We start from the raw sequence: 13,423 nt of genomic DNA, 5'->3' as shown, positions 1-13,423 counted from the left end.
GTTTTAACCTTTAAAGCCCTATACGGCCTAGGACCCTCGTACCTACGGGACCGCCTCTCCTGGTATGTCCCACAGAGAAACCTACGGTCAGCAAATAATAACATCCTCAAGGTCCCAGGCCTCAGAGAGGTTAGGCTGGCCTCAACTAGAGCCAGGGCCTTCTCGGCTGCGGCTCCAACCTGGTGGAATGCTCTGTCACAAGAGACTAGGGCCCTGCGGGACCTGACATCTTTCCGCAGGGCCTGCAAGACAGAGTTGTTCCGCCAGGCCTTTGGTCAGGGCGCAGCCTGACCCCCTCCTCTGGCAACCTGCACAAAATCTTGCTTAATCGGTTGCCATCAATTTGATTTTAACTAATTTTATAATGAAATATTTTTAGAATGTATGATTATTTGATTGTTTATTTGATTGTTGTTAGCCGCCCTGAGCCCGGCTTCGGCTGGGGAGGGCGGGATATAAATAAAATTTATTATTATTATTATTATTATTATGAAAACAGGAGACTGAGAGGCAATATGATAGGTAAAGGTAAAGGGACCCCTGACCATTAGGTCCAGTCGTGACCGACTCTGGGGTTGCAGCGCTCATCTCGCTTTACTGGCCGAGGGAGCCAGCGTACAGCTTCCGGGTCATGTGGCCAGCAGGACTAAGCAGCTTCTGGCGAACCAGAGCAGCGCACGAAAACGTCATTTACCTTCCCGCCGGAGCGACACCTATTTATCTACTTGCACTTTGATGTGCTTTCGAACTGCTAGGTTGGCAGAAGCTGGGACCGAGCAATGGGAGCTCACCCCGTCGCGGGGATTTGAACCGCCGACCTTCTGATTGGCAAGCCCTAGGTACTGTGGTTTAGACCACAGCACCACCTGTGTCGATGCTGATATGATAGCCATCTTCAAATACCTTAAGGGCTGTCACATAGAAGATGGAACAAGCTTGTTTTCTCCTGCTCTTGAGGGTAGGTCTTCAACCCATGGCTTCAAGCTACAAGAAAGGAGATTCCAACTAAACATTAGGAAGAATGTTCTGATGGCAAGAGCTGTTTGACAGTGGAATGGACTCCTTCAGGAGGTAGTGGACACTCCTTAACTGGAGATTTTAAAGCAGAGCTTTAATGGCCATCTGTCATGGATACTTTAGCTGAGTTTCCTGCACTGCAGTGGGTTGGACTAGATGACCCTTGGGGTACCTTCCAACTCTACAGTTCTATGATCCTTCAGAACTTTGAATGTGTTTAAATAGCTAAGGTTGATTCACTTTACAGGTGTGTGAACATTTTTTTCTGCCAGAGGCAGTTCCCTGGCAAGCTCTGGGAGCCCAGGGCATTAGGATTGTAACAAAAGGGCACTTTCTACTTTAGACTCACAAAAAGTGTTTCTTCACCTTACATGGAATCTAAAATTACTACAAAATTATCATTTCCTGAAATCATTAATCAAACAAAAATAATATGGAAAGGAATCATTTTAAAAGGAAACCAGAGGGTCTTGACTGATCTTATGGAAATTCAGTCTTTTAATGATCCTGTAACTAAATAAATCTAATTCAAAACCTGATTTCAGATAGACAATTGCTGCACATGAAAGTTCTGCTTTTGACAAACAATTTGCTTTTACTGTAAGGGATACCCATTTCCCCTTTGGTCATACAGCCATAATACATCTTAGGATTCTTTTGTATTCAAATGATATATTGCCTACTTTTTATGCCCCTTATGAATAGCTGGTGTGTGTGTGTGTGTGTGCGTACGCAAACACACATTGGGTCTCTGTGTGTGTCCCAAACTGGATCTTTGACCCGGGTGACAGAAAGTCTAGTTTTGGCCCTGGCATATCCTATGTAAACAAGACTCTGGAGCTCCTTTGCCCCTGGCTGGCTTGCTGCGCCAGGGGAGGGGAGGCGACGGGGTGGCAGGATTGAAGCCGAGGAGGAGGAGGAAGAGGCTGATGGGTCTGTCCCAGAGACTGGAGGACTTCTGGAATCGTTGTTCCAAGGCAGTAGCTTGCATCAGCAGTATCTAGCTGCCCTTGAACTTTACCAAGAGAACAGGATAATAACAAGTAGCCACCAATTTAAACAATGCATTCAATCATCATTACAAACCCTACATTTGCTTCTGGGTAAAAACCGACAGCAGAGCCCTGAAGGAAGAGGCATCCTTTTTATAAAAGAAATGATTTCCTGTGGTAAAGAAGTTAAGAGTTTCAAACAGGGGTCCATAAACACGCCATACTTTTAGAGCCTGCCTCCCTCTGGCAAAGACTACTGGGGAGTGTAGTTTCTTAAGAGATGGGAGTTGTAGCTCTGTGTGGGGTAAAACTATACAGTTCTGAGGATTCTTTTTGTGTGTCTGTGAAAAGTGTTTTAAATTTTTGGTGTGTACATCTAGGCTGCAGGGAAACCCAAGTTCAAACTCCCATTGCATTCCTTTCAGATTTAAAATTGACATGGCACAACCCCTTTCTCCAAAGCCTTTTCCCTCTACCCATTCCAGGACGTGAGGGGAAGGAAAATAAAGTGTGGATAACTTCTTTTTTTGTTGGTTTTTTTGTTTATTATCCACCCTTCACGTTAAGGCCCTGGGGCAAATTACAGCTTTGAAACACATCAAAAACAATTCAAAACAGCTTACAACCACAAACATCAGGTGGGTCCTGAAAACATAGGCACCTCAAGTGTCAAAGGCCAGAGTGAGGAGGTGAAGAGCACCTTTGCTAATGTGGCAAGAGGATCTGAGTATTCTGTCCACCGTTGTGTTGCATCTGACACCACGTATAGCTTAAGAGGCTTCCACTGGAAATATATATATATAAATGCTGATTCACTTGGGTGGCTCCTGCAGACCAATCAGACTGCTGCATTCTGGATCCTATTGTTCTAGGATTCAGCTCAGTAGATAACACCCCTCCCCTCTAAGTTCCAGTCCAGCCTGGAAGGTTGCATTCATAGTCCTCAAGGTACGCCAGCCGCCTACGTATGTGTTGCCCCTTTACAGGCCTTTCTACGGGCCTCACTGCCCCTCTGTCCCCTTAGGACCCCTCTGTCCTGTTCTCCTCCTGGTTTTCTCCTGGGAATCATTGCCATAGCTGGTCGCAGTGGTGACGCCAGCATTGCCCCCCCCCATTAGCACCTTATACGACACGGGGCCAGTGACCCTGGTGACTGTGGTGGGTACCCATGCCAGGCCTGCCCCAAAATTATTAGCATACACTGGGTCCTGGGCCACGAAGGTCTGGGGGCTCCTGCCTTTCCCTGCCACTACCTCATCCTGAGCTCTATCGGGGTGAAGGCGGTCCAGTCTAGTTGCAAGGCACCGGCCCATTAGTAGTTCAGCGGGGCTCCGGCCAGTCGTTGAGCTGGGGGTGCTGTACTGTGCTAGAAGGAATGCAGCGAGGTGGTACTCCCAATCCCCTTGCGTCATGCGGCGGAGGGTGTCCTTGGTGGTCCGCACCATGCGTTCTGCTTGGCCATTGGTGGCAGGGTGGAACGGCGCCGAACGGATGTGGCGGATGGCGTTCTGCGCTGTGAAGGTTTGGAATTCTCCTGACGTAAATGCAGTCCCGTTGTCTGAGACGAGAGTGTCAGGGAGCCCGTGGGTTGCAAACAGCCTGCGTAGTACCCGGATGACTGCGGACGTGGAAGTGGACGGTACCAGTGCGACTTCCAGCCATTTGGTGTAGGAGTCCACCACTATGAAGAATGTTTTCCCCTGAAAGGGGCCAGCGAAATCCACATGCAGGCGTGACCATGGTGCTCGGGCGGACTCCCAGGTCTGGACTGGGGCCCTTGGGGGATCTGGGCGGGATTCTTGGCAGGCCTGGCAGTGTTTGACCCAGGCCTCTATCTCTCCATCGATCCCTGGCCACCACACATAACTCCTGGCAAGGGCCTTCATTCTTACTACCCCTGGATGTGTCTCGTGTAGGGCTGTGAGGACCCTTTTGCGGAGGGGCTGGGGAACAACGACTCTGCTTCCCCATAACAGGCACCCCTTGTGGGCCGACAGTTCATGTTTGCGGGTTGTGTAGCCGGCGAATTCTGGCCCGGGGCTGCTGCTGGGCCATCCCCTCCACACCCAGTCCAGGACCCGGGAGATGACCCTATCTTTCTTGGAATGGTGTGCAACTTCTTGTGCCTGAATGGGGCGGTCGGGAAGCAGCTCCAGGCTCATAACCTCTTGTGCAGGTGCTGGGTCAGGGCCTGTTTCCGGTAGTGGTAGCCTGCTGAGGGCATCCGCATGGCCCATTGCCTTCCCAGGTTGGTGAATCAGTGCATACTGGTAGCTGGCAAGGAAAATTGACCACCTGAGGACGCGAGGAGACAGCACTTGGGGGGTCTGCTTTTCGGGGGCAAACAGGCCGAGCATGTGAGGGCGCTCTGGCTGCGACATCTGTCACCCCATTGATCGCCAGGGTTGATTCGGCTGATCTGGCTGGCTAGGCTGGTGTCCCCTCCCTCCCTCACCGCTCCATGTGTGTCCCTCCCGAAGCTGCGCGCTCGGCGGAAGAGGACGACCATCCCAGATAGAAGGAGTGTACCGTTCTTTGGTCAAGGGTATACGATAGCTGCGCTCCCCTGCTAGAACCTCCAAACAGGCCGAGCAACGGCTTCTGGTCAGTCACCACGGTAAAGGGCCGCCCATACAAGAAATCATGGAATTTTTTTACTCCCTTCACGATTGCCAGCTCCTCCTTGTCAATTTGCGAGTAGTTCCGCTCGGTTGCATTGAGTGTCTGGGAAAAGTACGCCACCGGTACCTCTCTTCCATCCGGGAGTTGGTGCCCCAGGACAGCGCCAATGGCATAGGGTGAGGCGTCGCATGCTAGCACCACCGGCAGCCTCTCGTCAAAGTGTGCCAAGACTGAGTTTGAGACAAGCAAGTCCTTGACTGCCTGGAATGCGGCCTCCTGGCGCTGGCCCCACACCCAAGGGGCCCGCTTGTCCAGGAGTCTGTGTAGGGGCTCCGTTACCGCTGCCTTGTGGGGAAGGAAGGAATGGTAAAAGTTCAATAGTCCCAAGAAGGCCTGAAGTTCAGTCTTGCTCTTGGGCGCTGGGGCATCACAAATGGCCCGTACCTTGTCCCCAGTCGGGTGGACCCCTTCTGCGTCCACCATAAATCCCAGAAAGTCCACCTGAGGCACTCCTAGTAGACATTTTTCCCGCTTCACCTTGAGACCCGCTGTCTGGAAACGGTGCAGAACGGTGCGGAGGCGGTCCTCAAACTCCTCTGGTGTGGGCCCGGCAATCAACACATCATCGATGAAGGGGGTGACGCCAGGAATCCCTTTAAGGAGAGAGTCCATTAGATTCTGGAATATGCCTGGCATCACGCTGACACCAAATTGCAGCTGCTTTACCCTGAACGCTCCTCTGTGCGCCACAATTGTCTGTGCCTCTGCTGTGGCCTTGTCCACCGGCAACTGCTAATAGGCTTGGGCCAAGTCCAACTTGCCAAAAAATTTTGACCCAGCCAGGGTGGCGAGAACATGTCTGACCACTGGCACTGGGTATGCGTGGGCCATGAGGCCCTTGTCTATGGTACATTTGTAGTCTGTGCAGATGCAGACCGAACCATTAGGCTTGACGGGTGTGACGATTGGAGTTTCCCAGGGGGCATTAGGCACTGGCTCCAGCGCTCCTTGCTCCATGAGCCAGTCCAATTCCTAGTCTATGAGGGGTTTCAGGGCGAACGGGACCCGGTGGGCCTTGAGCCTGATGGGTTGTATGGTGGTGTCTAGCTGTAGGGCAATGGGGGGGGGCGGCGTATATCGTCCCAATGCCCCATCGAAAACCCCTGGAAACTCTTTGCATATGGTGTCCACGTCCACTTGTAAGCTAGTGCGGTTCACCCTACTGACACCTAGCCCCAGTGGTCCAAACCATGCCAATCCCAGTAAGCTAACGTAGGGGCCCTTGACCACAAGCAAGTCCAATTGTCACTTCTGCCCTCAATATTGCACCCTGAAGGTCCCCACCCCCATTGTGGGGACCTTATGTTTCTGGAAGTCCTGGAGGTGTGAATGGGTCGGCCTGAGTTTGGGACCCCCATTAGGACACAGTTCCCTTAAGGTCCATGCCGAGATTATGGATAGAGTTGAACCCGTGTCAAGCTCCATGTGGCACAGGGCCCCCTCTATCTGTACCTCTACGTAAATTTTATCCGTGTTGGAATGGGGCAACTGGTATACCTGGCAGTCTGTGATCTCCGTTGAGTTGCCTTGGTGCGTCTGGAACGTTAGGTCCTTCTTGGCGTAGAAGCATCATTGCAGCTTCTGCAACGGTCCCTCAGGCCACTGACGAGGCGGTCACGAAGCATGTTCTCCAGCTCTGAGAAGTTGCAGAGCCAGGCGGCTTGGTGGAGGGAGGTCACAAACCGGTTTCCCCAGGGCTTGCCGCTTTGCGTAGAAGGCATTTCAGCAAGCTACCACCAAGGGCTATGGCGAGAAGTGCCCCTTCAGCCATTCCATTATTGTTTATAAATATATATGATATATAAAAATATATATAAATGCTGACCTGGAATATAAGTTTACCACCTCCCCTCCTTCCCTCTTTTCTTCTTCCCCAACCTTATTCTGTATACTACACTAATGTCTCATATCAAATGTAAAAAGACTCCACAGCTTGCAAAAAGAGGCAATGCACGTACTTTTGTAAACCAAGAATTTTAAAATAAAAATAAAACTAAGCAAATAAAAACAAATGATGGCCTTGCATTCGTAAGCATCTTGAGACAAGCAACTAACTGAATGTTCCTAGTGTTGGGTTGTTTCGTTTATATCACAGCTACAAACAGCAGCAGACAGAAACCTACACAAGGCCTCGCTCATGGCCCCACAGAAGAATATGCCAAGGTTGGATTATATCACTGTTTTTTGATGCTGCGTGAAGAGGAAAGGGTGCAAGGGGCAGCAGCCTGAATACTCCATGGCAGTGCCTCAGATAAAGAAAGAAGCTAAGGACAAAATGAGAACATCATCCCTCAGATAAATTGTGGTCTAAATGGAGAAGGTGGTACCAGGGGGAAGATTAATAGAATTCCCATTTGAGAAACAAGGTGCTTAACACAATGAACTTCAACAGGGACAAATGTCAGGTTCTGAAGTTGTACATGTGAAAAGGATCTAGGGGTTTTGGTGGACCACAGGCTTAGCACGAGTCAACAGTGTGAAACAGCATCAAAAAAAGTGAATGGTTTTCTAGGCTGCATCAAGAGAAGTCTAGTGTCCAGATCAAGGGAAGTTGCAGGTTCACTCTCTTCTGCCTTATTCAGACCCCACCCAGAGTCCTGGGCTCAGTCTGGACTCAATCTGGGCACCACAATTTAAGAAGAATATTGACAAACTTGAACATGTGCACAGAAGAGTGACCAAACTAAGGGGAGCACCCAAACCAACAGAAGCAAATAATAAGAAATTATATTCCAACCAAATATTAGGAAGAAATTTCTGATGGCAAAAACTGTTTGAAAGTGTAACAGACTTCTTCAGGAGGTAGTGGACTCTCAGTGGAGGTTCTAAGCAGCGGTTGGGTGGCCATCTGTCAGAGATTATGGAGCTGAACCATTGTTTAGGTGGTTTTGTTGGGAGGGAGTTGTTCTTTTTGTTGATGTTATTTTTTGTAGCTTTATTTTGGCTGTTATGATTTATGTATGTGGAAAGTATTTGATTGGTTGCGTACTTTTTGATGTTTTGATGATTGTTTATGAGCATGATTTTAATTTTGTAAAGGCGGCATGCAAATAAAATGATTGAACAATTGATTGATTGATTGATTGATTGCTGCATTGCAGGGGCTTGGACTAGCTGACTCATGGTGTCCCTTCTCCATAGTTCGAATTCCTCCGATGGCTGCATGCAGTTGTTCCACCTGTTGGGCTTTGGGATCTACATCTGGGACGTTTCTAGAGGTTGTGGAAAGCTTGGTCTGCAGAGAGTCTCCCACGCTACTCATTTGGAAATGGAGTTTAACTGCCATAGTCCTCATCATGTACAGAGCACATTTCAGAGCAGAAAGCACTCTGTATCCGCACATTTGGTCTCACACACCCCTGGCAGGATGAAGGACACAATTTAGGCAAGAGACGGTGGTGGTGGTGACCCAAGTAGGCAATGTTGACCCGTGTTCCCTCTCCCTAGCCCCAGCCCAGTTCCCTGCATGCTGTTTGAGGTGTAAAACTACAGTTCCCATGACTCTTTGGGGGGAAGTCATGCACTTTGATCGGGCTTTAAATGTAAGGGCGGGGGCGGCGGCGGGGGGGGGGACCAGAGCAATAAAAAAAACCTTACTCAGACCCCTTCATGATATGGAGCAATAATACATATCTAGGCACTGCGCTATTTACAACAGAAACTTTTCACTGAGTTGGAAGGGTCGCCGAGGACCCCTGCAATTCAGGAACAGTTATATGTGGAATATCCCACAATTCGAAGCAGTGCAGTCAGAAAGCCCCTCTCCTGGGAAGATGGATCCTTAAGTGCCTGCAGAAGCCGGGAGTATGCCGAAAGTTTTCCGCAGGTGTTTGAAATGTGATCCCCGAAGCTGCCTGTTGAATGCCTATTGGTGGAGCCATCCTCAGATTGGGCCAATGACACGACAGGCTTTGCTTCTGCGGCTCAAAGGAGCGCCGATCAGGTCTGTCCCGCTGCTGAGCGCTAAGATTGAAGCAGGTCCTGCCGACGGTGATTCGGAGCGCAGAAAAAGGTGAGCGGTGGGCTGCGGGACCCTCCTCGGCTCTCGCGGGCTGACTCCCGTTCAAATCCTGCCCCGGGGCGTTCCAGAGGTGCATTTGGAGAGGGCAGGAAAGGGACCCCGCTGCTCTTCTGCTCCTAACGGGAAGCCTCCGAGGGGGAAATGGGTTCAACACGTAGCTCGTCCCGGGCGGAGCATGCTGGGGGTTTTTCCCGCACCCCGAACCCCGGTTTTGCAGCCCCCCGGGAGCCCTTGCAAAGATGCCGTGTCATCTACGGGTTTGTTCCGAGGTGTACTCGCGTGTGCGCGTGGAGCAACTGTGGTGCTCCATCCTTTGCCATTGCAAAGGTTTTTGCGTGTCAGAGCTGGAAAGGATACGCGTGCGTGGGAACAAAACGCTGAAGTCGGGCTTGCAGGGCGGCTTGACAGAAGACTTCTGCTGTAGCCGCGAGTCCTTGGGTGGCCATACCTGGGAGGAAAGGGTTAACTGTCCGGACCTCGGCTGTCACCCCCCCCCGAAACTGCCCCTTGAAAACGCTGCTCTCAAGCCTCATAGCAACAGGGAAGGGGGTTGCGGGGGGGGTTGAGACTGGTGGAGATAACTCTTTCCCTCCCCCAAATGCTCCCTCCTTCAATTGGGTTTAGAAGGAGCCTTCCCAGCCCAGCACTCATGGCGCCGTTTCGGGCTTGTTCTCCCAACCTTTGGGAACCGGGGGGCTGGTGGAAGTTGTTCTGCAAAGCCTCTGGAGCGGGCGGCACGCTGGCCCAAAGTCTGACTCTTGTGGACCAGTTCAGTTGGCTCCCTGGCAACGGTGCAGAAGTCGAGGGCATGGTGACATGCGAAGACCTTGAAAAAAGAGAGCGCGTGAGCCTGTTTTGCTTATGGTAAACTCAGGCTGGTCCAGGCAGGATAAAAGTGAAGGACTATATTCATCACAGAATTGCAGGGCCGGGAGGGACCCCAAGCCTCATCTAGTCCAGCCCCCTATTGATGGGACGTGTCCGTTGAAGTCGTGCAAGTCGTTCTGGAGCCAGATGCAGAGAATGGCAGTAGAGAAATGTTCAAGTAAAATGCATTAAATACAATTGGGGGAAGCTACCACACTCTGTGACACTGCTCAAGAGTTATTTTGCTTTGGTAATTATGAGTGAACACAGTTAAAAACAACTATTCAAACATTCAGAAAATTAAAATCAAGAATAAGCTAAAAACATTTCAGGATTGCGTAAACAAACATGCTTTTTCTAATGTTTTGTTTTGATCTTTTTCAAATCTTCAGCATATAATAGAAAAAAGAATAAGAAAACAAGACCAGATATACAATTATACAAAATAATGGCTGAAAACCGGTAAGTTAAGATCATTTTTTTAAAAAAAATTGCTGAGGTTTTTTAATACTGTTGTTCTTTTACTTTCTTTGTTACAGGGTTCAAAGGTGTAATTGCCAGCCTGAAAATAAGTCATTAATTATGAAACTATGCCAAAAAACTGAGGGGACTCCTATGTTATGTACCCCATTACCTGAACCTCATTAATTTTCTCTGTTTTAAATTACGATTGTAAATTTTATAGTGATAGTTTTAAACTGCTTTGAGGTTTTTCTACAAACAAGTGGTATACATTTTATGAAATAAATAAATAAGCAGAAAGAAATAGTTATATCAAAAAGCATAGAAATTGCCATGTTTCCTTTGACCTCTTGCAACTTTCAGTTTGCATCATAATTCTTCTAACAGCACTGTTTGCCAAAGTATAGTGTACCATTGATCCAGATTTCAGTAGCTCAAAGTTTTCCAAGATGGCAGTGTGCCTTCAGTTAACAGATGTTATATAAGTCCTTACTTCCTAAATTCATCCTTTCTTGTGTAAACACATCAGGCAGAGCCAAATAAGGGCAGAGAGGGCTATTTTGTGCTGTGATCAGTGAAATACATTTCCAAAAAGTTGCTACCTTGGGGCAGTCCTCCCACCACATATTTTTGGGCATATACCTGCACAGCACCTGCAACATAGAGGAGAGCAAGTTGGTTTTGTAAAGGACCATGGCCTGGAGGTCAAGCACCAACCATGGCTAACTTGAGAGGATGTTTCCTTGTCAAAGCCAATGAAGATTTGTATGGTCTCTTTGACCATAGATTCTGCCAGCTTTCATCCTCTATTTGGCTATCCCAGTGAGTCCCTCCATTACAGAGATTTGTTGAGTGAAGTGAATAAAATATTAATGCTTTATAAAATACAGAAATTAGTCCTTTTAGTAGAATGGTTTCTCATATAATTACTTTTCAATTTTAACCAGCACCCTGGAACCATGAGAATTTCCAAGGTGGGATTGTATGTCTTTTATAGAAAGTGGTTCACCCTCTATGGCTTAACCCTTAACATGATCTAGTGGACACAACTTCCACTCAGATATATTAATATGTCTTGAATTATTTGTTCTGAAGCAGGAGGTGATATTGAAGAGGAAAAACTGATAACAGCCTGGTGATAAATATTTAGTCTACTTAGCTGATAAACATTCAAGATAAAGAACAGAACTTGTTTTTCCAAAAAGCTCATGCTCTTAAGAGAACATTATTCCCCTTCTTCTTGTTGTCCTTCTGCTGGCAGATTATTATTTTTTCTGCTGTGGGATAAATCAGTCTTATGCAACTAACCCACTTAACTTTTAATTCATGCATGAAGGGGTTAAAACCATAGCTTAATCTGTCCTATTAGGCTTAGTTGGTCACCACCATCCCACTTAGGAGGAAGGGGGTTACCAAACTCTTTGTTCTATCTTTTTTTCTTTTTTCTTTTTTGCTTCCACCCTGAGAATCTGACCAGTAGGATGTCTAAGTTGGATGCAAACTAAATTTCTGTTTCTATATGAATCATTTAGAAATATTTACCACTTTTTATAACCCACGGTAAGTCAAACTGCCTGCTTTTTCTTTCTGCTGTATGGTGGAAGCAAAAACAAAAAGAACAAAGAGTTTTATATGTTTTATTTTATGCTGTTCTACTGTAATTGAGAGAATTAGTATGTGTGCCCTCTACTTTTGCAGTTGCCTTATTGCCTATGCCTGCATTGTAGGGTGTTGGACTAGATGACCCCTGGGGCTCCCCTCCATCTCTACAATTCCATTCTCTTCTATCAGTGTTTAAGTTCTTTTGAATCATTGTTTTATCTATGTTTTAGTGATGGCTGCTTTCCCTCTGTGGTGTCTTATCACAATTACTTTTATTCCACAGTAAAGAGGAGGAAGAGAGGGCAATAGCAGAAACTGGCCCCGAGGCTTCAGATGGGGGAGAAGCTGTCCACAGTGCTGACCCTCCTGTTGTTGGGGCGCAAGTCAAGGGGCATTCATCTCTGCAACAAGCCATGACAGACTCTGCAGAGTCAGAAGACATGGAAGAATCGTGTGACGATGAAGCAACGATAAAAGAAGCAGAAAGGATCTTGGGACTATTGAAAGTCTTTTATAGAGAAGGCGGTGAGAGTCCCATAAACTTCTTTAAGTTTGTGACTGATCCAAATTCTTTTGCGCAAACCCTGGATAACATGTATCATGTTTTATACTTGGTAAGACATGGGCTTGCAAGAATAAATGCAGATGAGGATGAGATTCCTGTTTTGGAACCTTTAGATCCAGGACAAGGCAGTTATGTTCCGCCACAAACCTCAGGCCTCATTCCATTGAGTATTGCATGCTGGGAGCAGATTGTGGAACTTTTTGAAATTTCACAGCCCATGATTCCCCCTGCCCCAAAGGCATAGGCAGGATATGAGCCCATCTGAATGCATCCTTCAGATTTGTAAGTTTAAAAAAATGCTATGTAGTATATTTCTTTCATAATATTTCATGAATGTGAAATAAATGATGTTATGAAACCCTGCTTTTAAGTCTATAAACTAAATAGAAGTAAATGTCATCATTACTGTAATTCACAGTCTTCTTCTTTCTTCTTCTTCTTTGGCGATTACTCATAGCCGAGTAAGATTGTCTTCCATAAATATGGTTTTAACAATGAGTCCATAAGTGACTGTGGGGGACAATTCTGTGGATCCAGACGTCCTTCCACAGTGGGGACATTGGTTTCTGGGTGGGAGTTGATCACGGTGTGGATTTGCCAAGGGTGCCTTCCTCTTAGCACGTTTCTCCCTTGTGTCTTAAGTTTGAGTGTCTTCAAAGCCCATGATATCTTTGGTAAAGGCTGTTCTCCAACTGGAGCGCTCGCAGGCCAGTGTTTTCCAGTTGTCATACTACATTTTTTTAGATTTGCTTTGAGACAGTCTTTAAACCTCTTTGTGGACCAACAACATTACGCTTTCCATTTTTAAGTTCAGAATAGAGTAGTTGCTTTGGAAGACAATTGCAAAACATGACCAGTCCAATGAAGTTGATGTTGAAGAATTGCTTCCAGACTGGTGATCTTTGCTTCTTCCAGTACATTGGCATTAGTTTGCCTGTTTTCCCAAGTGATGTGTAAAATTTTTTGGAGACACTGTTGATGGAATCTTTCGAGGAGTTGGAGATGGCGTTTATAAGTGGTCCATGTTTCACAAGCACATAGTAAGGTTGGCAGTACAATAGCTTTGCAAACAAGCATTTTGGTTCTTAACCCGAGGTACTATTTCTGGGTTAGCGGAGTCTGTAACCTGAAGTGTATGTAATCTGAAGCATATGTCACCCGAGGTACCACTGTACACAGCTCTCCCAGATTTGGAGATACAGTGGTACCTCGGGT

The 13,423-nt window shown here is 47.3% G+C and overlaps 1 long non-coding RNA gene across 1 annotated transcript; it reads left to right on the top strand.

Annotated features, from left to right (window-relative positions):
• The first annotated feature begins 8,279 nt into the window (after positions 1-8,279).
• On the top strand, positions 8,280-12,610 carry LOC309523588. Its single transcript, XR_014215458.1, has 3 exons — positions 8,280-8,703; positions 9,972-10,041; positions 11,927-12,610. It is a non-coding gene; the product is annotated as an uncharacterized lncRNA (long non-coding RNA).
• Positions 12,611-13,423: the final 813 nt, after the last annotated feature.

The sequence above is a fragment of the Podarcis vaucheri genome (assembly GCF_965113315.1).
Source record: "Podarcis vaucheri genome assembly, chromosome: Z".
NCBI lineage: Eukaryota > Metazoa > Chordata > Lepidosauria > Squamata > Lacertidae > Podarcis > Podarcis vaucheri.
The sequence above is the reverse complement of the archived record's forward strand: the minus strand, read 5'-3'. Positions and strand labels throughout refer to the sequence as shown.